This window comes from Palaemon carinicauda, chromosome 20 (genome assembly GCF_036898095.1).
Source record: "Palaemon carinicauda isolate YSFRI2023 chromosome 20, ASM3689809v2, whole genome shotgun sequence".
In the NCBI taxonomy this organism is placed as follows: Eukaryota; Metazoa; Arthropoda; class Malacostraca; order Decapoda; family Palaemonidae; genus Palaemon; species Palaemon carinicauda.
Genome location: NC_090744.1, coordinates 12,280,758 through 12,306,313, shown reverse-complemented (window position 1 = coordinate 12,306,313; position 25,556 = coordinate 12,280,758). Strand labels below are relative to the sequence as shown.

Genomic DNA, 25,556 nt, shown 5'->3' with positions numbered 1-25,556 from the left:
GTCAAAACAGACATGTCATACATAAACTATTAACAACGTCAAAAACAAATATGTCATATATAAACTATAAAAAGACTCATGTCCACCTGGTCAACAAAAAAGCATTTGCTCCAACTTTGAGCTTTTGAAGTTCTACTGATTCAACTACCCGATTAGAAAGATCATTCCACAACTTGGTAACAGCTGGAATAAAACTTCTGGAGTACTGCATAGTATTGAGCCTCGGGATGGAGAAGGCCTGGCTATTAGAATTAACTGCTTGCCTAGTATTACGAACAGGATAGAATTAAAGAACATCATACGCTTGAATATGATCAAGTGTGAGGAATGGAAGTAGTGTGTGCATGGAAAAGAAAAAAAAGGAGAAACTAGTATCTCAGGGTACAGTATAAGTCTTCTACATCTGCCAAAGAGTAATCTCGGTGAATGTCAGGGCAAATTTTCCGGATGGATACTAAGCAAATGAATGAGGAAACAGATAGTTGAAGTGTATACCAAAAATGCTAGAAAGAAGAGATATGTCATGAACAAACGTAATTATTATTATTATTATTATTTTCTAAGCTACAACCATAGTTGGAAAAGCAGAATGCTATAAGCCCAGGAACCCCAACAGGGAAAATAGCCCAGTGAGGAAAGGAAACAAGGAAAAATAAAATATCTCAAGGGTAACAACATTAAAATAAACATTTCCTAAATAAACTATAAAGACTTTAACAAAACAAGAGGAAGAGAAATCACATAGAATAGTGTGCCTGAGTGTACCCTCAAGCAAGAGAACTCTAACCCGAGGCAGTGAATAAATGACAAAAACTAACGTCAGATAGAACAAAAGTCATTAACCCTTTTACCCGCAGGCATTTTCTTTTGCAAACACATTTTGCAATATATTTCTTTCAAATTGCTCTAACAGCCTTAATTTTCATCAGAGAGAGGTCACGTTGGTCTCATTCTCTTGGAAAATGCCTGAAATTTCTCAGAGTTATCAAAAATATGCAAACAAAGTAAATAGCTGTTTTCTGGGCTCCGACCTGTGCCGCCCAGTGAAATGCTCCTTTAACATCATTTCTGAGGTAAAAACTGCAATGAATTTAGCAGAGAAAAATTTTTTATAGGAATGCTAGGTTGAACCCAGCTCGCTCACCTTAATAAGGTGTCGGTATAATACTGGGGCGCTGAATAAATCACAACCAGAGGCCTTGCACCATTTAGATATCTCCTGTCAACATCCCCGAACAGCGAGGTGCCGTTCAACATCCTAAACAAACAAAGTAAATAGCTGTTTTTTGCAAGGACGTACCGGTGCGTCCATGGGGGTGAAAGGGTTAATTGAATGTGAAGCATACCCGAGTGGCAGAACTTAGTGATGCAAGACTACAAAAAGGAGTTTTGACAAAGGAAAATAGGGATTTTGACGAAGGAAAAATCTATTTCTGGGGAGAGACCTGTGACGGCCGGTGAAAAAGTCCTTCTTTCTACTTTTTCTGATATAAATCTTCCAAATATACCAGAGAAAAATAAAAGCATGGAATGCAGAGGTTACTACCCTCGCGTGAGCACCTCGTGAGTGTCATGTATACATCAGGGGCGTGTGAAAACCACTATTCACAGGCTGTCTTCCAATTAGATAACTCCTTCATCAAAGGGAAGGGCCATAACAAAGACCCCAGAAACCACACTTGTACCACGCCACCGTCACCCACACGAACGCCTTCTAGGTCATCCTTCTGTTTTGGACTTGCCCGCAAAGTCGTAATTTGTTTGTGCTCGGTGTTTTCGCAAGTGATTGTCGTGCTCTGTGGTCTCCAATGACTTTCCTGTTCAAGGCTAGAACAGGGAATCCAATACAGCCCAATACCAAAGAAATATTGTTCCCCTTCTCTAGGGACAGTGCACCAACATGCAGAGTACAGACTCAGTGAATTATAAGGGAGACCTGCAGGTCAGGCCCATTACAACTTGCCACAACACTTCCAAATCTGCAAGTTGTCAATGACTGCTGAAGATATAACAAAAGTAATTAAGAGGTTCAAAAATAGGAAGAGAGAGGATATTACAAACCAGATTCTGCACTGGAGTGGTGATAAGTATGATTAAATAGCTATCAGGGTTTTTTTAAATGCTAGCCTACAGGATGCAAACCTGGTTTAAGAATGAATGAATATAAAGATAAAAGTGACTTGTAGGAATTATAAGGGACAACTGTTACTTGATATACTAAGGAAGGTGTACGGTAGGAATTTGATTGCCAAAGGAAGATGGTGAAAAAAGAATTGGTAAAGGGAGGAACTGTGGATTTTGAAGAGGGTGCGTGGACCATGTATTGATTACAATTCAGTTTTGTGGAAAGTAAAATGAATAAAAAGCATTATGGCACACCCCCCAAAAAAATATGATAAAAATCTATGAAGGTGTAATCGGGGTGAAAATGAGATTGTATGGTACTGTATACATTAAAAATACATCATCATACATATACCAAGGCCCTTCCCCCAATTTTGGGGGGTAGCCCACATCAACAAAGAAACAAAAACAAAAAGGGGACCTCTACTCTCTATGTTCCTCCCAGCCTAACAAGGGACTCAACCGAGTTCAGCTGGTACTGCTAGGGTGTCACAGCCCACCCTCCCACATTATCCACCACAGATGAAGCTTCATAATGCTGAACCCCCTACTGCTGCTACCTCCGCGGTCATCTAAGGCAGCAGCAGGGCCTACCGGAACTGCGTCACTAAAAATAAAAGCTAGAAAAGTGAAAGTTCAAAGAAGCATGTAAGGGGAGTGACTGGTGTGGTGGTGAAGTGGGTGCGAGACTTAATAAGTCTGACTGTTATTATCTTTATGGATGGAGTAATGTAAAAAGTCAGGAGAGAAAAATCAATTAAGTGCAATCACTACACATTACAGTAACACCCAACTCTACATCATGAATTTGTTCCAAGAGAGAAGCAGCAAAGCGATTTTCGACACAAAATGGATTTCAGCCTTAAAAAGCTACTTCCGCATTTCCTAAATAACTTATTGAACAGGAAAAAGTTCTTGAAACCTGCTATCATTTTATAAAAAACAAATACCTACAGTAATAAGTTTCCATGTGAAGTACAGCACTGAACTTTTTAAAGCACTCAAGCATTTTAATAAAATACATTGCAATGGTGCATGGATAGAGCCCAGAAAGAAGGTAAATCAATGGAGGAATGCGTAGAAAGATGGACTTCCTTGCTAGTGCCTATGAGAAGGGAGAAGGTTAAGATAAAGAGTGAGACTTCATGTTGGCTATTGTCAGTAAAATAAATGATCACGGTGGAACGCAACAGAGCTTCTTGCTTGACACGTTACAGTTACACCACAAAGAAGAAAGAATTGCAAGAAGACAGAACGGGACAAAATTAGACAGGATGTATGCAATTAGAATGGCGACTTTAGTAAAGAAAACATACTGTGTGGAAACAAAGATATAAATGACTGTAGGGAGTTGATAAAGAATTTCTTGGCTACTCTAGTGAGAAATGTCTGTGTTTACCATTTAGAATAGGATAAAATGAGATGGGTAAATAAAAAATTAAATAGGATGGCATAGAGGAAAGTGGAAAATTGAGAGATTAAAATTTACATGAATGCAAGAAATGGATAGTGTATATATGAGAAAGTAAGGAGAAAAGTGTGTTTCATAATAGAAGGCATATAGACTTGCTCTTGACAAGCAACCCAGTAAAAGTTATGGCAATATTTCAGGAAGAATACCGTGAAATTGTAAGTGTCACTAATCAAAATGAGTACACTATACTGTATACCCAGAATTCTAGAATGTAGAAATAAGTATCATAAGATATACAAGAAAGGATGAAAGACTCTAACTGGAAGGGGTTTAAGATGTAATAAGTTTGGTTTAATGAAGGTGGTCACTCAGCACATACTTTAGTTGCGGAGAGAAAGGGCATCGTGTGAATGAAAGTACAGAAGTGTAATAGGCTACGCCATTTCACAGAATGGAGGGGGTGTGGACATTGTATTCAGCAAGGCCATTTTATTGGGATGTGCTAGGCTTTCAGAAGTATATGTACAAAGTAAAGCATGATTGATCTAATAGGGAACAGCACAGCTCCAATAACCAAACGTATAAACTGAGTTGATCTGGTAGTGAATGTGTAGGGAATGGGAAAAATGGAAACAGGAAGGTCAGAAGTGGATAGAAATACTGTAAGTGTTTGAATATATATATATATAAAATGTTGCAAAACTTGAGTGGTAGAACAAGTAACTTCAGTTATTAAAATACGAAACAAGTGCAAGGGCAGAAAAACGTATGTTGAACCTAGAATAAAGAATTGAATGGAACTGAGGCAATATTTTGAGCAATAGGAATCTGACAAGAGTGCGAGTGTATAAAAAACCGTCAAGCAAATGTACAGGTCCTGTTCTAGAGCATGGTTTGTTGCAGAGGGCTATGTAATAGAGGAATGTAACATGCATATGTAAAAATTGCTTCGGTTTGAGATTGATAAATAGGGTACTGTATTAAGTTTAACGCAACTTCATATATTAATTACTTTGATTTAGGTAAACACTAAGATTTGTAGCTTTGTCAATAATACTGAACTTTTACCAAGTGATAATATCAACGGTATAAAATTGTATAAAATAAATACAAAGGTCAGTTTCATGATTATCATTAACGGTAGAATTGTGAGCATATGAAAGTAAATTGTGTGATCACATGCAATTGTAAAAACTTTTGAAAAGAAAATATATCTTGTCCTCACAGCCCCAATCCCCACTATATTATGAATAGATTTTAAAAAGACAATCATCTATGGAAGTGAAGCATTGATATTAATCTGAGAAAGAGGTGGTGGTTAGTAGTGATTAAGATATTTGAAAATCCATGTATAACAAAATGAACCTAATGATGATCAGAACAGGATTAATGAAAAATATGTAAACCACCAACAAAGTTGCATAGAATTGTGTGGTCCAAGATAGTAAAGCTGACAGATGGTTTCAAGATGGGTGCTGGATTAATTAATGTTTATTATGTGATTTTAAATCAAATATAAAGCAAATGATCAAGTAAATTAACCTGATGAGACAGATGCGCACGTCTTAGAGGAGGGATTTCTGTTACAGTGGAATTCAAAACAGGCAGCAAGAGGGCCGTACAGAAAAGTAGCAGCATCATATAAGAAATTGTCTGCACCAAGGATCCTATAATATAATGTCCAATGAGTAGAGAAAGGAAAACCATATGCAATATAACCTATACTACTCTGTAATGCAGAAACAAAGGCTGCTGTATTGAGGAAAATAGAACGCATTTTGTTAGGGGAGGTGCTATGGTTTGCTATGGGTCGTCTATTATATTTCACACTAAAATGTACAGGTATTATTTGTGAAAGGCACAAATGTATGTTCATAATTATCCCATGATAGATATGAACATATGAAAATGTCTGATCTGTGGTGACGAATTGATGTGACAGCCTAAGCCAACATCTAGTAAAAGATTTAAGTACTGTATGTATAATTGTACACCAACTTTGAAGTTACGCACACTGTGATAAAAGTACATCATACAATAGATCATCAAAGTCTGCATATCCAATTCTTATAAAAAAAAAAGGCAAATAAGAACATGGTGTATAGCACGTGTTTCATACATGATCGTACACTAACGTTAGTTTTTCTCTCTCGCTCTCCCCTGCTCTAATATCATAGACCTGTTTAAGTTTGCTATCAAACATCTTGTTTGGTTTGAATTTTGTCATTTTTGTTCTCAACTATCTGTATATTAGCTCACTGTCTTGTTGAACAAACTATCACATACTGTACATCTCTCCCCTCTGTAAGAACCTAACAGTTACATTGCCACATTAGCAACCCAAACCAAACTGTACCACCACCGATATCAAAGTGTGATCCATTTTTCTTGACTGTGCAGCCAATGTCCCTAGGCCATATTGCATAAGGCTTTCCCTATTTTTATTAATACAACATTATTTAAGAGGATTTTGGGGGAGACTATTTCTCCTTGTTAATGCCTCTCGACTTGACTCCTGACTTCAGTGTAACAGAAATGCTCTACCTCTTCTAACACCTATTCATCTGTCCAGACAGAAATTGTTCCTTTTGAATAAAGATTTCAAAACAAAATGTCCTTAAGACATATGGAAACAGACTTGAAAACCAGCAGCCTAATGTTGTGGATAAGACATTTGAAGAGCAGTATGAGAATGGAAGCGTAAGAATGAAAATATATGGTACATGAGTACATGCTGTCAACACCGGAGTGAAGAGATATGATTGCAAAGTCTAGGAGGGATATAAGAAGAAAAGGCAGATTGAAGGGTATTTCAAGTACAACAGAATAGGTAAAAAGAATAACTAGGTGGTCAATGGGTATGTTTTGGCTCCGGCAAAGTAGATCAGCGTGTGAAAGATTGTTACAGAAGTCAGATTACGGTAAATGTTTCATGAATACTGGATTAGGTCACACAAGTATGTGGAGTGCTGTAATCACAGCCAGCAGGGTAATTTTCTAAAAATACGTTAGGCTCTAAGAAGCCAATGTATAGGTTGTGGAATGGAAGGCTATGAAGAGAACGTGTGTAAATAAGATGTGAAAAAGGGAATGTCAGGAATTGATTAAAAATGAGGTTTGGTAGACCTGGCTATAAAAATGGGTTTCAAGGGGCAAGTCCTATACTCGAAAAGAATGCATACTGTATTCAAAAGATGAAAAAGGTTTCACATGTAATGTAGTGATGTGAGATGACAATTGAAAGAGAATACTGTAGTATAAGTTGGAACGCAGCTTCAATTGATGGCCTCATGACAGGTAGGTATCAAGTAGTTTTTTAAAACAATACTATTAACATCTGCAAAACAGGGGTAATACTCGGTATAAAATTTTTATGAAGACAAGTTACAAGATCATTATTTAAGGTAAAACTAAGTGTACGAAAGTGCCTGTGTGTGAATGGGTACTTGTGTAAAATAAAGGTGACAATGGATTAATTGACGGTTTAGAGTTCAAGAAATATTGTGAAATAAATGGGTATTTTGTCTAACTTCACCATGAATTTCTGGGTACAGTAGGAACTGTTTGTTGGTATATGAGGGTAAGAAGAGATTTAGAAAATATGAAGTGGGATGAACATGAAAACTACAAAATATAAAAGCTACAATGAATAAAAAAAAATGCATTTGCTAACCAGAAGAGAAGACTAGCTGTAGGCACGATAGACGAGTTAGGCAATCAAGAGTAAAGAGAAGAAACATATAGCTATTACAAAAAAAGGAAATTGTTTAAAAATATTTAAGAAACTAAAATAAGCAATAGAAATTGCCAAGGAATACAGCTTAGTATAAAGATTTACGAACTACTGGAACTGAATAAATAATGGAGACTATGTCCTGTATCTAAGCTGTATCACAATTTATTCTGGGTCAATACATACAGTACAAGTATTCTATTAGTTGAATGAGGAGTGGAGAATAGAAGTTGTTGCATGGTTTGAATAGGTTAGTATGACCGATAATATTTATAGAAGTGACTGTTGAGAAGGATGATGCGGTCTCGAGTAAAGTGGCCTTAAAGTGGCCTCTAGAGCAAATATGTCTTCATGCTGACGTGGTGAGCGCAACATATATTTGGAAGGTTTCAAATGCTATATTACCGTAAAAGATTTACCAATGTGTGTAGACTAAGTGAGTAAGAGTGGAGACAAATGTACAGTATAGCTAAATCTAAAAGCGAAAAGCATGTCAAATTTATTTAAAAGTTGAGGAATAAATTATTTATTTTAAGTTCATTAGATTAAATATTGTATACATTAAGTAGATTTATTAAGTTGAAAATGTAGATAAGTTTTTTAACAAGACAGTACTTTTACTATGAAAACTGGAGGTTAATATATTTTAAGAAAATAGTACTGTAAGAGAGTCAATTTCAAAATTATTATTGATGGTAAAACAGTGAATGAATGAAACTATATAAGTGGGTAACCATGTAAATAGAAAAAAATAAATAAATGTATGATTACTTCTGATCCCTATAAATTCCAATCCTTCTATTTTCCATGTTGTAGCTTGGCAAGAAATAATAATTATAAATATAATAATATATCAGGCCTAACGTGGGCATTACTCATGGGGCTCCAACTCAACTGGGTCCAGAAAGAAATGTGAGTGAGCTTAGACTTTACAGTTTGGAAGTGTGGCATGGAAGATGAATTGAAGGCTTTGAGATATGAACTATGGAGGAGAGAAAATACGGACGAAATATTTGGGAAGGAAAACAAGCACTGAGGAGGTCAGTGAAAGGGTTAAAAAACAGAAGGGGTTCCCTGAAAACCTCAAAGGAAATAATGAAAGATAGGATAGCATACATTAAGAAAATGTTTAGAATTGGTGCATAAAAAGACACAAATAATGGAAGAAAGGATAGCACACATTAATAAGAAAATGTTTAGAATTCAAGGTGCAGAAAGAGATGGAAAAAATGAAAGCAAGGATTACATACATTAAGAAAATGTGATGAATTGAGGGTGCACAAAAAGAAGACAGAAATAATGAAAGAAAGGATAGCATACATTAAGAAAATATTTAGAATTGAAGGTGCAGAAAAAGAAGAGAGAAATAATGAAAGAAAGGATAGACATTAAGAAAATGTGAAGAATTGAATTTGCAGAGAAAGAAGAAAGACAACTCTCGCAATAGCGTCCTGGATTGTGAATAGGAGTACAAGAAAAATTGTGTCAAAGTGCAAGGCTGTGAGAAAAGTACTATGTAAAACCAAATATGAGACAGCATTCATCAATGGATATGAGTAAAGACAAGAAAGCAGACAGAGGGAAGAGTTAAGAGTAACAATGTACAGAAATAATGTTAACAGAAGCAATAGCTTATGGCTTTCTCTACTTTATATCTCTTGTAGATTCTGTACTAGAGCATGAATAGGTGGTTATGAATAACAGTGCAAGACACATTTAGAGAGGAATAAAGCTATTTTTAATGAATATTTCATGATTTATTAGTCTGCTTCCACAAATTCCATCCTCCTTTACAGCTTGGTTTGAGAGAGTTCTAGACAGAATGGATAGTGTATTTCAAGTGCTGGCATAACGTAAGTGTTTGTTAGCCAAATTTCATGTTGAGCCAGGTAGCCTATGCGGCATAATTAGTCTATATGGACAAAATGGTGAACAACCTACTATTTATGGAAGTAGAGTATGAAGGTTGAGTCTGAGATAAAGGATATAATGTTGAAGAGGTAGAAGAAAAACGAGAGGAGTAAAATTCACCGTATGTCCCAACGAAAAACAACAAACAAAAAAATAAAAGCGAGAAATTACCTAGTTGAGAGTTAACGTGGGTAAGAGTAAGGTTATGAGATGTACGAGAAGGGAAGGTGGTGCGAGGTTGAATGTCATGTTGAATGGAGAGTTACTTGAGGAGGTGGATCAGTTTAAATACAAGGGGTCTGTTGTTGCAGCAAATGGGAGTGGAAGCAGATGTATGTCAGGGAGTGAATGAAGGATGCAAAGTGTTGGGGACAGTTAAGGGAGTAGTAAAAAATAGAGGGTTGGGCATGAATGTAAAGAGTTCTGTATGAGAAAGTGATTGTCCCAATTGTGATGTATGGATCGGAGTTGTGGGGAATGAAAGTGACGGAGAGACAGAAATTGAATGTGTTTGAGATGAAATTTGGTTCTTAACCCCTGGGTCGCGACCCAAACTTGGGTCGCCAAGCCATTTAAATGGGTCACCAAGGATTTGTGGACTTCCTATTTTCCCAATATTCCTATTCAAAATATTATCAAAGTATTAATCCTGAATGTAGAAGTCTTAAGTCATTATTATCTAATGTTAAGCAAAACATTGAGACACGATTTGATTGAGGTGAAAAAACTACCAACATCTCCTCTTGCCTTTTAAATCTAACCGTTGGTGGAGGGAAGGAGGAGGGGGAGGAAGTCAGGAGCTGATGTGCCAGTGTCCAGAGTTGGCAACCGAGCGCTTTTGGCGCTAGATTTAGTGCTTTCAATGCAAGGTCATGATCAGACATTGGTTGAGCTTTCTGAGAAGCTATTAGCATTCAAAGGAAAACTGAAGTTGTGGATGAATAAAATAAAATCTGGAAAGACTGCATCCTTTCCATCTTTTAACCTACTTCTGGAGGATGAAAGATTTTCTCTCATCCAAGTCCAAGGCATTACTGAGGGACATATATCTAAGCTAATTAGAGAGTTTGATCATTACATTCCAGAAAATACGCTCAACTACAGTTGGGTAAGAAACCCCTTCAACATTGAAGCTGAAGACTTGCCTGATGAAATCGCAAACATCAGCAAGCTATAGGAGGAGCTTATCGAGATCCAGAATGACGCAACACTTTATTACGATTTCAAAAGGCAAAAGCAATCACTGAGGTCATTTTGGATCAAAGTTCACAAAGAAAAGCCCAATCTTGGAGGTGAAGCCCTGAAAACGCTAATTCCCTTTGCTACAACTTTCCTGTGTGAGGCAGGATTTTCAGCCCTCACAGTCATAAAGACAAAATACAGAAACTGTTTGCAACCAGAGGATGACCTAAGATGCAGCCTATCATCAAAATCACCCAGATTTGAAGAGCTGACCAAAACAATACAGTGTCAAGGATCTCATTGACTTTAACCACTTCACTACGGACGAAGGGACGAGGAGAAGAAGGAATAGAGGGAGCGAAAGAATGGATGAAGGTAAGGAGACAGGGGGGTAAAGAATGGACAGATTGAAATGAGGGACGAAGGTAGGGAAAGGGACTATTAGGAACGGAGGAATCGGAGAAACAAAGGAAGGAAGAGAAGTGGAGGGCAGAGGCACGGATGGAAGGGGTTAATACTATATTTCATGTCAAATAGTCTTGTATGAATAATTTCCCTTTTCAACAATGGTAAATTATAGCCTACTTATACATTTTTTTTATATTAAGAAATATTTTTATTTTTATTTTAAAAAATCTGTGCTTTGTTTTATTTCTCATGGATCATTATTATATAGATGCACTACTTGCATTAATACAAATTTCTGCATGTGATTTTTGTTTCTGTCACACGTTTTTACAAGCACAAGTATTTCATAATTTAAATAAAAGTATTTATGAAGGTAAGGGTCGCCATGGTTGATCTGGACAGGATTTGGGGTCGCAGCCATAAAAGGTTAAGAACCACTGGTCTAAGGAGTATGGCTGGTGTATCTCGAGTAGATACGGTTAGGAACAAAGTAGTGAGGGTGAGAACGGGTGTAAGAAATGAGTTAGCAGCTAGAGTGGATATGAATGTGTTGAGGTGGTTTACCTATGTTGAGAGAATGGAAAATGGCTGTCTGCTAAAGAAGGTGATGAATGCATGAGTTGATGGGAGAAGTACAAGAGGAAGGGCAAGGTTTGGGTGGATGGATGGAGTGAAGGAAGCTCTGGGTGATAGGAGGATAGATGTGAGAAAGGCAAGAGAGCGTGCTAGAAATAGGAATGAATGGCGAGTGATTGTGACGCAGTTCCAGTAGGCCCTGCTGCTTCCTGCGGTGCTTTGGATGACCGCGGAGGTAGCAGCAGTAGGGGATTCAGTGTTATGAAGGTTCATCTGTGATGGATAATGGGGGAGGGTGGGCTGTGGCACGCCAGGCAGTACCAGCTGAACTCGGTTGAGTCCCTTATCAGGCTGGGAGGAACGTAGAGGGGAGAGTTCCCCTTTTCTGTTGTATTTGTTTGATGTCGACTAACCCCCAAAATTGGGGGAAAGTGCCTTGGTATATGTAGTTAACCCCTTCAGTGAAGAAGAATTGTTTGGTAATCTTATTGTTGTCAGGTGTATGAGGACAGAGGGGAACCTGTAAAGAATGTGCCAGACTATTCAGTGTATGTCTAGGCAAATGGGAAAGTGAACCGTAACCAGAGAGAAGGATCTAATATAGTACTGTCTGGCTAGTTAAAGGACCACATAACACTCTAGTGGTAGTATCTCAACGGGTAGCTGGTGCACTGGCCAACCTACTACCTACATTGCAAGGTCTTTAGGGGATTTATTTTCAATACTTCTCAGAAGTACCTAAAACAACAAATTAATTCATCATCATCATCTCGACAATGCCTATTGAAGCAAAGGTCCTCATTAATTAAACAAACTAATAATGTTACCACATATCTTGCGAAATTTTGAGAGAGAGAGAGAGAGAGAGAGAGAGAGAGAGAGAGAGAGAGAGAGAGAGAGAGAGAGAGAGAGAGAATTCTTAGCTATAAAAATCTAAATATTATACTCACTATGCAGTTATTGAGACTACCAGCCCTTTCAGATCCCAAGGTATTTTTTTTCATCTCTCAGTTCGAACCTTTTCCAGCAATGCCAATCTTCATGATCTGTAAATCAGAAAAATTGTCAATATTTCTCTTGAAAAACACAAGAATATTAAAACATGATCTTGTTATGATAACTGATCTAAGTACACAACTTTTTCATGTTGTCTGTACATTACAATGAAGACATGGAACAGCAAAGTATACTATTTAAATGCATGTTTCATAGAGTACAAACCAATCTCTGCCTATTTTATTTACAAACCAATATCAACCAATATCTGCCTAACTTTTTTAAACCCATTGGACCAGAAAACATTTTAAAGGAGAACCTTAACTTTGACAATCATTGACGACCCTAGAGAAGGAGGGCACTCCAAAATCAAACCTTTGTTCTCTAGTCTCAAGTAGTGCCATAACCTCTGTACCATGGTCATCCTCCACTACCTTAGGTTGGAGTTATCTTGCTTGAGGACACTCTCAGGCGGACTATTCAATGTTTCCTATTTCCTTTCATCCCTGGACTGTTTGACATTTTGGGCTTATAGCCTCCAGCTTTCCAAACTAGGGTTCTAGCTTAGCTAGTAATAACAATAACAAAAAAAAAAAAACCAGTTATGAACTTAGGCTCAGCAAGGGTAAAATGGCAGGACAAAGAGATTGAAATTGCCCGGATACAATTTAACAGAAGATTGATACCTGAAGAATGCAGCAGTTTCCAAAAAATATAACCAATGAAACCATTGGGATAGAAAGCAGAAAAAAAAGACAAAGATCTGTGTCATGGGGTTTAACATATTTCTATTCAAAGGATCATATATATTACTGTATTAGATTTTCTGATTATTGATGCCATTTCTCTTTAGATGAAAATTTCAAATATTGATGGTACGGCAATTCCTCAAGACATATTATTATTATTATTACTATCCAAGCTACAACCCTAATTGGAAAAGCAAGATGCTATAAGCCCAGGGGCTCCAATAGGGGAAAATAGCCCAGTGAGGAAAGGAAATAAGGAAATAAATAACTGAAGAGAACAAATTAACAGTAAATCATTCTAAAAAAAGTAATGTCAAAAGAGATATGTCATATATAAACTATTAACAACGTCAAAAACAAATATGTCATATATAAACTATAAAAAGACTCATGTCCGCCTGGTCAACAAAAAAGCATTTGCTCCAACTTTGAACTTTTGAAGTTTTACTGATTCAACAACCCGATTAGGAAGATCATTCCACAACTTGGTAACAGCTGGAATAAAACTTCTAGAGTACTGCGTAGTATTGAGTCTTATAAACGCACATGACTCTTGAGCTTCATGTCTTGCATGCTGTCTGAGGAGCAGTCAAACCAAGCAAAGGAAGATTAAGATGCCAAAATGTTGCTGTTTATACTGCTCAAGTAATCACCCTTAAATACAAGTTTAGAGAAACCAGATAATTTCTAAAGTAATCACCCACCATATTGTGGTTCACCTATTGATTTCTCAGTATATCTTGGATCTACGAATACCTGTAAATCTATATCACAGACTCCTCTTTATATATCAACTATTTTATTTTAAATCGACTTGATTGGGTTTGTAAAAGCTTAAACAAATATGAAAAATTATAAAAAAAAGGGAAATAAAAACCATCTTGGATATCTGCATGTACTTTAGAGCTTTCCCAGAGGGACTTGGAACATAACACTGAGATAGCTGAAAGATTACTGTACTGTGCTGTGGAATTAATAGATAACTTTAATTTACTCACTAAAATAGAGGGTGAGAAAGAAAAAAATGCTGTTGGACCAACATAAAATAATAACCGAATGTGATCAAGGGAAGGAAAATTTAACATTAATTCTAGATTAACCAATAAATTAAAATGGATGGCAGTAATCAGAACCGGGCGTCCAAAATACTTAAGAGAATTGTTACACATTGCGCAGCCAACAAATCGTGTCGACACGAGAATAATTACAGATGGCTTTAAACTGTTGGAACCTAGATTTATGTCTACTTTAGGCTCAAGAGCCTTTAAATATGTGGCCTCGAGACTATATAATAAGCTCCACAAAACATTCGAATGATTGAAGACATTAAGGCTTTCAAGAGGAAATTGAAGACTTTCTTATTTCATGAGTCTTTTGACAGTGACGATTCAACAGATTGTTAAGAGCAACGAGGGTAAACTGTGGTTTAGAAGAAACGTGATTGTGTGTTCTGATAATTATAAAGCCGTTAGAATAACATAACATAACCAAGCTCAAAAGATATTAAACATGGTGTCTAAGAGAGAAGCAGTGAAAGGTGCAATGGGTGTGAGTGTGAGAAAGAAGGAAGTGAAAGGGGGAAAAGGAGAGGAAGAATATTCAAGCGACTGACCATGAAGAAAGCATGGCTGGTTCAAACGACTGCGGATGGTGCAAAAAAAGGGGTAAGATCAAGCCAAGAAGCTATAGAATGTGATTTGTGTGATGTATGGTTCCACATAGGCTGTGGACAACTAGACAGAAGTGAATTTAAGAGAATTAGCGAATCTAAACATGCCCGATGGTTTTGTAGTAGATGCCGGGGGAATTTCTAAAACTTGAAGGCAGAAAACAAGAAACTTAGGAAACAATATAATGAACTCAGGGATAATTTCATAGGGCTGCAGGATACGGTAGATGAGTTAAAAAAGGAGATCAGGGCTTTAGTGGATAATAATAGGATAGGAACGGGTCAGCTGACAAGAGAAGAAGTTAGGGAGGAAGTTAGGGCAGAGATGATAGAAATAAGGGAAAAGGAGAAAAAGAAAAACAATATAGTAATTTTCAACATAAAAGAAAGTACAAAAGTTGATAGTAATGAAAAGCTGAAAGATGATTTTGATATATGTGGGAGTTTGATTAATGTCGAGTTAGGAATGAACGATGTGGAAATTGAAGAAGTGGGTAGGTTAGGCAAACCAAGGGAAGAAAGAGAGGAACAGGGACAAAGACAAAAACCAAGGCCCCTGCTAGTTAAGCTTAAAAGCACCAAGGAAAAATGGGGAATAATTGCAAGGGGGAAACAACTCAGGAAAGCGAAAAAAGAGAAGTTGAGACAAGTTTTCATAGCACCTGACCTCACTTTTAGGGAAAGGGAAAAAGAAAGGAAGTTGCTGGAGGAATTGTGAGAGAAAAAAGAAAATGGAGAGCAGGGCTGGTTCATAAAGAGAGGAGAACTAGTAAGAAACGACAATTTTCGTCAAGAAGAAAACGCAAGCAGAGCGAATTAGAAAAGGTATAAATTTAGACAAAAAAGTTAGCCAATGTATAAAAATATGCCTGTTAAATATCCAAGCACTAACCAAGCAGAAATAAATAGAAGTAGAAAACGAGATGAACACAACTAAAATTCATATATTTTGTTTGAGAGAAACGCACCAAAAAATAGATAAAATACAGCTAAGTAAAGGTCTGTTAAAAATAGAAAAAAGAAGGGATTTTAAAGACAAAAAGGGTGGTGGGTTAATGTTAATTTTTAAAAACAATAATATCACTGAAGCAGAGGAAATAAACAAAACATAGCGATATAATAATGGTACAGTGTAAAATCCACAACTTAGTATTTTTTATAATACTAGTATATTTCGCAGCAGGAAATACAGAAGAAGATAGAAAAAGAGATCAAGAATTGAAAGCGGAATGTGAAAAATTAATACAGAAAGCAGGAGAAACAACTCCTTTGCTAGTTATGGGGGATTTTAACGGCCACGTGGGATTTCTGGGGCACCAACAAGTACACAGAAATGGGGAAATGGTGCTAGATTGGATGGGTAATCACAACCTAACACTATTGAATGGAGATGAAAGGTGCTCAGGACTATACACGTGAAATAGACAAGATCAGCATAGTGCTATTGATTTTGTACTTGCAAATAATATGCTATATAAACAATTTAAATGTATGGAAATAGATGAAGATAAAACAGTATTAGATATATCAGATCACAACTTAATAACAGTAGAATTGGAAGTAAAAACAAATAGAGAAAATAACTACAATAAAGGGAAGTGGGAAGAAATTACATATTATAGCAATGACACAAAAGATATAGACGAATATGTGAAATCTATAGAGAGAAAACTTGTTAGCAAGGATGTAAAAAAACATTGAAGAGCTAAACATAATAATGGCAGAAATGAAACAAGAACATTTGGCTAAAACATATAGGAGAAGGGTAACAAATGAAGGGAAGACCAAAGAACAACCTTGGGTAACTGAGGAAATAAGGAGAAAGATTAAGGAAAGAAAGGAACTTAATAGAAAAAAGAGAAATGAAAAAGATATTAGGTTAAAAACAGAATTAGAAGAAAAATACAATCATAAGAAGAAAGAAGTACAAATACTGGTGAAAGAGAGCATAACGTTAAATGAGAAAAGGAAGACCAGGGAGATAAGAGATGATAAAAACAATAAACTATGGGAAAACAAACAAATTAAGAAATAGCAAAGAAATAAAAAGCAAGGCAATACAATTATATGGAGATAGAGGAAATAAACTATCAGATGAAGAGGCTAAAGAAGAATTAGTAAAATTTTGGAAAACAGTCTACAATACACATGAAAATAGAATAACAGAGATCTGGAATGAGGAGAAGGAGAGTGAATACCTGGATAATTTGAGAAGAGAAAACGACATTATAGTAGTAAATGAATATAGTATACCAGAACATCTAAGGGAGCATTACGATGCTGTACTAAATGTTAAAGGAAAAATTAAACCCATGCCCGCTGCTGAAATGAATAAAGGTAAATTAGAAAAATGCCTAAAACGCCTAAAGAAAGGTAAAGCAGCTGGGCCAGATGGACTAAAGCCAGAATATTACAATGCAATGATGATAAGTGATATATGTAAGAATACGCTAGTGAACTGCTACAAAGAGGAACTAGCCAGCAAAGAAAAACCCAAAACCTGGAAAGAATCCAGAACAAAAATGTTAAAAAAGAAAAACAAACCAACAGCAAAGGAATTGAGACCAATAGCGCTCACAAATGTATCATATAAAATATACATGGCTTTTATAAAAGATGAAATAGAAGGACATCTAAAAAGTAATAATGCCATAGAGGATAGTCAAGCGGGATTTACAGAGGGAGGAAGGATTGAGGATAATATACTCATCTTACAGTACATGGTCGAAGAAACTTTCATAAATAAAAAAAAACTCATAGTTGCCTCTTTAGATTTCAAAAAAGCTTTCGATTCCATAAAAAGGGAAGTGCTGATAGAAACATTAAAGCAATATAAAGTACATACTAGTATAATTAACTCTATAGCAGAAGTATATGTGGGAGACTCGACTACGTTAGACATAGGGGAAAGAGTAGAACAAAAATTGAGCGTAATTAGTGGAATAAAGCAAGGCTGTACTGGCTCTACAACAATTATCAAATTAATTACTTATCAGATTATAAAACAAGTAGAAAAGGAAGGTAATGGTTTTAAAAATGATATTATAAAGCTAGTAGTATTATTTTTTGCTGATGATGTCCTAGTGCCTGCTGAGAATATAGAGGATGCTGAATTGAACATAAGGAAAGTGATAGATATAGGAAAGCAGTGTGGTTTAGACATAAATAGAGACAAAAGTAGCGTACTTATAATATGAAAGAAAAACCAGATAATATAGAGGGAATAAGAGTAGTAAGCAATATTAAATACCTAGGTATCAAGGTAGATGATAGTAGGAATATGTTCAAAACACAGAAAAGTGAAATGATAGTTAAGGCGCAAAAGCTAGCTAATCTTACATACTCAATCATAGAAAAAAGTTGTAATAAGATAATGATAGGGAAAGCATACTGGAAAAGTGTAGCACTACCTTCTATATTATATGGAACAAACGTAATTAACTTAACGGAAACGGAAATAGAAAAGTTGCAAAGAATAGAGAATGGAGTGTATAGAAGGATGTTAGGGGGTGTAAAGAATACAGCAATTGTAGCCTTGAGAGGGGATGTAGGAGCATCTGCTATGAAAACAAGGGTAATGGATGGAAAGCTGAGGTACCTTAATAGCATTTATAAGGGAGAAAAGGACTTACTATCAGCAATAGTCAATGATATGGAAGAAAAAGAGAGGAAGTGGTAATTGCATGTGAAGAAGTATGCTGAGGAATGTGGGATGGCGATGAGAGAAGTCAAGAGATGTACGAAAGAGGATAAAGAAGAGAACAAGAGAATGGGACACAAGCAAATGGAAGTGTGAAATGGAGTGCAAGGAGAGTCTAATTTTGTATAAAAACTGGAAAAGTGAAATCAAGGAGGAGAAAGTGTATGACAACACATTTTCGTCAATTTTATTATTCAGAGCAAGGACAAACTCACTGGGCTTGAATATAAAAAACAGACACCAAGATGGAAATATAAACTCTGTATTCTGTGAGTAGAAGAAAATGCTAAACACTTTGTTATATTGTCCACAGTTTAGTGATATAAGAATAAAAGCAATTGAGCTCCAACAACCATACGAAGAAGATAGTGCACAAACAGTTGGAAAATTCCTTTTTTGTGAAGAAAATATTGAAAATAAGAAAAGAGTACTACAACAAATGTGGATGAAAAGAGAAAAACTAGTGAAAATAAGGAACACAAAACTAAAAGACAGAGGCGCCGTTGCAAAGGTAAAGCCTCAACCTGAATCTGATCTGATCTGATGAACAATATGCAATACGAAATGTTAAATACTCTGAACGAACAAGGTAAAAGACAGTGGAGGTCCTGTAGAGAGAGGGGTTCCCCTGCTGTATGGGACGGGAAAAGCAGCCATCAAAGTAAGTAAAGAAACAGTTCTAGCTCAAGGTTAACCAAAAGTGGATTATTTTGTATAAAAACTGCACCATATCATCTAAAAGAGTTGGTACAAATAAGATAACCACCACTATGTAAGGATGCAAATTAATGAGGAAAACGATGTAGCTTGTGGCTATAACAAGACAGCATGACAAGAGAAGATGCAAGTCTTTGAGGTCACAGGGGAAAGAGTTCATTATAAGGGTGATGTATCTGGACATTGCCTACTTACAAAAGGAATGAGGTTCTCGAGAGCATGTTGCTTGTGTCTATAACAATACAGCATGACAATAGAAAATGGAAGTCTTTGAGGTTACAGGGGAAAAGGTTCATTATAAGGCTGATGTATCTGGACATTGCCTACTTACAAAAGGAATGAAGCTCCCAAGAGAATACCTTCAATTGAGAGTTGACAGAAAAACAAATGCAACACCTAAGTACTGTACTGTACATGCATTGCTTAATAAAAGAAAAACTTCAATTAAATTAAAAATATCAGTCATGTTACATTAAGAGTGGCACTTCTCAATGGTAACGATGATCAAATGGAAAGAGTTAAAAGTTGAAAGGCAAAAAAATGAATAATATATTGCCAACTATTTTGGACCAATTGTAAATATATAAAATGTGAGACCGTTACATTGACTGACGTTAACACATAATCATACCTAAAGCAATGTATTATGTTTCCCATTTATTATGTGTCTCATTTGTTATATGTCTTGTAAATAAATACACCCCCTATGTATTTATATATGTATATGTATCATATTACAATATTATTATGCATATATATCCATTACATTATTAATTGTGGCAATGCCCCGAAGACATGGCAACAATGTAGCCTACTTCCAAGCCTTGGGGCATCACACAGTGTGCTTGTATTATCGTTCGTCACCCCAGGCAGACGTATTTCCTGCCTGTTGTATTTAGTCCTTGTATTGCACTTTCTCAATAGAACTTATGTTAATTTCAAGATTGTGTTTCCTTCCCAACCTCGCAGGAACACCCCCAACATGGCGCAGTGAGTATTTTGTGAGAAGAGAGTGCTTTTACAAGTTTTCAAGCAACACAAGACGACTATTACAGCCGCCATTACTCTCCCCGTGAATCTCCATGAATTTATTGTGCAGTTCATGTGCATTTAAGTGTAGTGTTCGTTGCCCATAGCGACTTATAAGTGGACCCTTTTAGTGCAGTGTGCCTTAGTGACTGTTAAGTGACCTCCTCATGTGCCATGTCCCGTAATTAAGTACAAGTAACGAGTTTAGCACATAATTTAACTAAACCGGCACACTGACATCTAGTGACTTCGAATGCTTCCGGGCAACTAGAAGTTTATCCAAACTGGCTAAATCTTCATTTAGAGGGCAATCACACAAAAGACTGCCAGGTATATAACCCCTACACATTTCACATTACCAACTGAATAGTCAACCAAAAGGAAACCAAATGAACCCAGAAGTTGATCAAGACAGAACTTGGAAAGACATGAGATGCAAAATTATCAAGACTGGTACGAGTCTTTCGATCATACTGACAGAAATGATTTATGAATTTGGGCTATACAAGACAATACTGAGATCTGTGAACCCATTTCCAGAACAGAAAAACTGAGCAGCTATGATAAATAGTAAAAGGTAAGAGATTGGACAGCAAAGATGGAAGGAAGACTATATGAGACTTTGGATCACACAGATATGATTTATGAATTTGTGCTATATAAGACAATACTGGGGTCTGTGAACCCATTTCCAGTGCAGGAAAACTGAGCAGCTATGATAAACAGTAAAGGGTAAGAGATTGGACAGCAAAGATGGAAGGAAGCAGGGATTGAGGTAAAGTAGAACAATATACAGAAGGTGCCGATCGAATGCTGCAAAGACTTAAGCAGTGCCTACAGTGCCCTGGAGGAGAAGCAATGATGGCACTACCTTCCTCAGAGGGAACAGATGGAAATGTGTGTATGTGGCAGTCAAGACATCAATTTCATACTAAACTGCAAGGGAAATGGTATCTCCATTTTAACTTAGGAGCTGTGATTTGTGATACAGAATTTGAGCTATAAGGCCCAGAGCTCTAAATGGGGAGATCCTTCAGAGCAAAGGTGCAACTTGGGAGGAAATCACCGCTGTTATATAATTAAGTTTAAGGACATCTGATAAAGAGGAGAGAAATTGTGAAAGGAAGTATAGTGCAGCCAATATCCAAAAGGACCCTTGTAACATGCAGTGCAATGATACTGGACCCGCATGAGGCTAAGAGACAAATTATTTACCTTCAATACTCACCTAATACAGTACACTGAAATAAACAGCCTATGATTGTTTGGAACTATTAAGATTGCTTTGAAAATTAATTCCTTCCTCACTTAAGTAAACTTTATAATTATATTTTATGTAATCTCTTACACTTTACCAAAGCATTAAAAGTTACAACAACCTAGCAGTGCTTTATCAAATATCTAAGGACATCAAGTGATGAAAAATATTAAAGGTAAAACCTTCATCAGTTGTGGTGCCACATGCTACAGTTACATTAAAGGAGTTGAAATCCTTTAATATGTACCACCGCCAGGTTTCCACATGCAGAAGTCACCATCCAGGAGACACAAAATACTTTAAGGAAAAGCCAGCCTCAGAAATTGGTTTTAATTACATACTGATGAATCTTTATTTGAAAGCCTTTTGTGTCTTCCTGGGGGACCACCACTACTGCCTGAAGGTAATAAACTCACCACTTTATGTTAAGATCCAATAAGTTGTTCTGGCCCTGGTAGTATGTTGATGGAGGTGGGTTCCTGGGCCGTTTCTCTTGCATTACCTAAAAACACCATTTTATGATATCAAACATTTGTCATCAGTTTTAAAAGAGGTTCACATAAGATTCATTAAAACTTCAAATGTGACAAAAAGCAGGATATATCCTTTGTTAACTTCCAATAATATTAAAACCTATCTTTCAATTGTTTAGATCAGATATTTACCACTATAAAATTTATATTCCCAGAATAGTCACTATTGACAGGCTGTGGCTTGACATACAGCATAAATTAACTAAGGTTATAATACAGCAAATGAAAACTTTAACATAATGAATCAAAGAATACTAACTACTCCACCAGCGGATTCAAGGCAGTAAACCAACGGTTCCTCCCCCTCGGGAAGCTTTGGCTTCTTCCTCCTCTCCTCTGAAGAGGGAGTGAGGAGTTCATCATCATGTACTCGCCTAGAGTCAAGCCGACACGTTAGGAAATCTTAGCATAGTCGTTCCGCTTCCAAAAGCTTGATAGCGTATAGATCTGAAAGTAAATAAATTATTATTCTAAATATTACATGTACAGTATACAGTACTGCCAAGTGATTTATATAATTTATAAAGAAAAAAATAGCAATTTCTTCACACAGACCTCATGACATTTTTGTCCTAATTTGTAATTAATTAACCCTTTTACCCCCAGGCTATTTGGAAATTTCCAACCCTTAACCCCCAGGGGTTATTTTTTTTCAAGCACATTTTGCAGTATATTTCTTTTAAATTGCACTAATTTTTGTCATAGAGAGGTCAGGTTGGTCTCATTCTCTTGGAAAATGCCTGAGGTTTCTCAAAAAATTATCAAAAATATGCAAAAAAAAATTTAAATACTGTAGCAGTTTTCTGCAAGGACGTACCGGTACGTCCATGGGGGTAAAGGGATGAGTTTTGTGAAACGTACCAGTATGTCCTTTGGGGGTAAAAGGGTTAAGGACCAATTACTCATCGTACATCAGGTTCCATTATCTCAAAGCTTGTATACCAGATTCAACCCTAGTTGGGAAATCAGGATGCTAAAAGCCCAAGGGCTCCAACAAGGAAAATAGCCCAGCGAGGAAAGGAAATAAAGGAAAGAATGCTGTGCCTAAGTGTACCCTCTAGCACAAGAACTCTAACCCAAGACAATGAAAAACCAAGGTACAGAGACTACGGCATTACCCGAGAATAAAGAACAATGGTTTGATTTTCATACCCCACTCCATGTGAGGAACATATATTGTTTTTCCTGAATTTTTCTTCGCCTCCTGCGGCCAAACCTTCCAATCAATTCATCTTGGTCATTGCTGGGCCAAATGACTTGAAATTTGGCACAGAGGTCGAGTGGGTAAATACCCGGATGCGTTTAAAATTTTTCTTTTGATACATACCAAAATAATTTTAGTTTTTTTTTGCCATTTTCTGACAAAATAAATTATATTCTGGTCTCCTGTGCCCTGGTATTACAACCAAATGAATTGAAATTTCATACCGAGGTGCCCAAGATAAATACCAATAGAAAGTCTCAACATTTTTGGAACAGGTTTCTTCAAAATGGTTAATTTTGCAATCTGTTTATTTTCAAACAAAAAAATTAATGATTATTTTTAGATTTTTGACTTTTTATAGACCAAAAATTTGCATTTTTTGCTCTTATGCCCTGGTATCTAAATCATATGACCTGAAATTTGGTATGGAAATACCTATAATATACGCCCACAGGACGTTAATCACAACTTTAGCTTACACCACTTCAGAGTGATTTCTTGTAAATCTATCGGGGATCCAGTTCTGGAAAAGATTAATGTAGTCCAGTACATGGTTGCATGGAGAGGGAGATGTTGCCTTTCTAGCGAAGTGTCCTTTTTCTAGAAAAGTTGCTTACCATAACTAAAATATCTATTCTACCCCTACCAAGTGAGAAGAAGCCACTGAACAATTACATTGCAGAGCTCTTCTAGGAGAAGGACACTACAAAATCAAACGATTGTTCTCTGATCTTGGATAGTGCCATAGCCTCTTTACCATGGTCTTTCACTGTCTTGGGGTAGAGTTCTCTTGCTTGAGGGTGCACTTGGGCACGATTCTATTTTATTTCTCTTCTTGTTTTTCTTAAAGATTTTATAGTTTATATGAAATATTTATTTTAATGTTGTTTCTGTTCTTAAGATATTTTATATTAATTGTCAATTACTTTTCTTGAAGTTTCCTTATTTCCTTTCCTCAGTGGGATATAATCCCTGTTGGAGCCCTAGGGGTTATAGCATTCTGCTTTTCCAACTAGGGATGTAGTTTAACAAGTAACAATAATAATAATAATAATAATAATAATAATAATAATAATAATAATAATAAATAGTTGAAAAGCCAACAACACTCATTCCAGTGTGGGCAAAGATCCCTCATTTTCCTTAAACCATTTGTATTTTACTTTTCCCAGACCACCCACCCCCACACGAATATGGAGTTACCAACCCACAATCAATGATACTCTTGTTTTGACAAAGATGATCAAACAGTAAGCGAACAATGTGCATTGTGAAATGTTAAATGAACATAGTAAAACGACCGTGGAGGTCCAATAGAGAGTAGGGTTTCCCTGCTGTACGGGACCAGATAAGCAGCCCTTAAAGTAGAGTCAAGTCAGTCATTTCTGACACTTTCATCTGAGACTGCTTTAAAAGATTTTTGTCCAGATTTTAACCCTTTAACTCCCAGGCTATTTGGAAATTTCCATCCCTTAACCCCAAGGGGTTATTTTTTTTCCCAGCACATTTGTCAGTATATATTTTTTAAATTGCTCTAACAGCCTTAATTTTTGTCATAGAGAGGTCAGGTTGGTCTCATTCTCTTGGAAAATGCCTGAATTTTCTCAAAAAATTATCAAAAAATATGAAAAAAAAAAAATTTATAGCATTTTTTTGCAAGGACGTACCGGTACGTCCACGGGGGTAAAAGGGTTAAGGTTTAAAGGCCACTCATGAATGGCAGAAGCAAGGGACATTATCAATAACCTAGCAGGACAAAGCTCCAGAAAATTACCATATAAACATATGATCAGCACCAAATGCCCTCTTCACCCAAGCTAGGACCAGGGAGGGGTAGGGAATGGTAGACCTGTAGGGTCCCCAAAACCCCCATCCTTAACTCTCAAGGATGGTGAGGTTGCAGACACTACAAGAAACTATCGTACTTGAGCAGGTATTGAAAACCTGTCCAGCAGATTGCTTGGCAGAGGCATTTTTAATAGACTAATTCCCTACTACTATCCTAAAGAGTTTTGGTAGCCTATTGGAAATTTGTCTGCCTGGTAATCTGCTGGACAGGGGTTTGAGACCAAGGCAGTGGAAAACCATGGTTCAGAGGCTATGGCACTACCCAAGACCAAAGAACAATGGTTAGAATTTGGAGTGTCCTTCTCTTAACCCTTTTACCCCCAAAAGGACGTACTGGTAAGTTTCACAAAACTCATCCCTTTACCCCCATGGACGTACTGGTACGTCCTTGCAAAAAACTGCTATTTAAATTTTTTTTTGCATAATTTTGATAAATTTTTGAGAAACTTCAGGCATTTTCCAAGAGAATGAGACCAACCTGACCTCTCTATGACAAAAATTAAGG

General features: G+C 36.6%; 1 long non-coding RNA gene across 2 annotated transcripts in view; it reads right to left on the bottom strand.

Moving 5' to 3' along the window:
* The window catches only part of LOC137660148 (uncharacterized), a 228,757-nt gene that overhangs the window by 172,272 nt on the left and 30,929 nt on the right, over nt 1-25,556 (bottom strand). For both annotated transcript variants that reach the window (XR_011047629.1, XR_011047628.1), the window contains exons 3-5: nt 22,259-22,446; nt 21,883-21,968; nt 12,299-12,394 (exon numbers count right to left, since the gene is read on the bottom strand). This is a non-coding gene — a long non-coding RNA (uncharacterized lncRNA). The remainder of the gene's footprint in view (nt 1-12,298; nt 12,395-21,882; nt 21,969-22,258; nt 22,447-25,556) is intronic.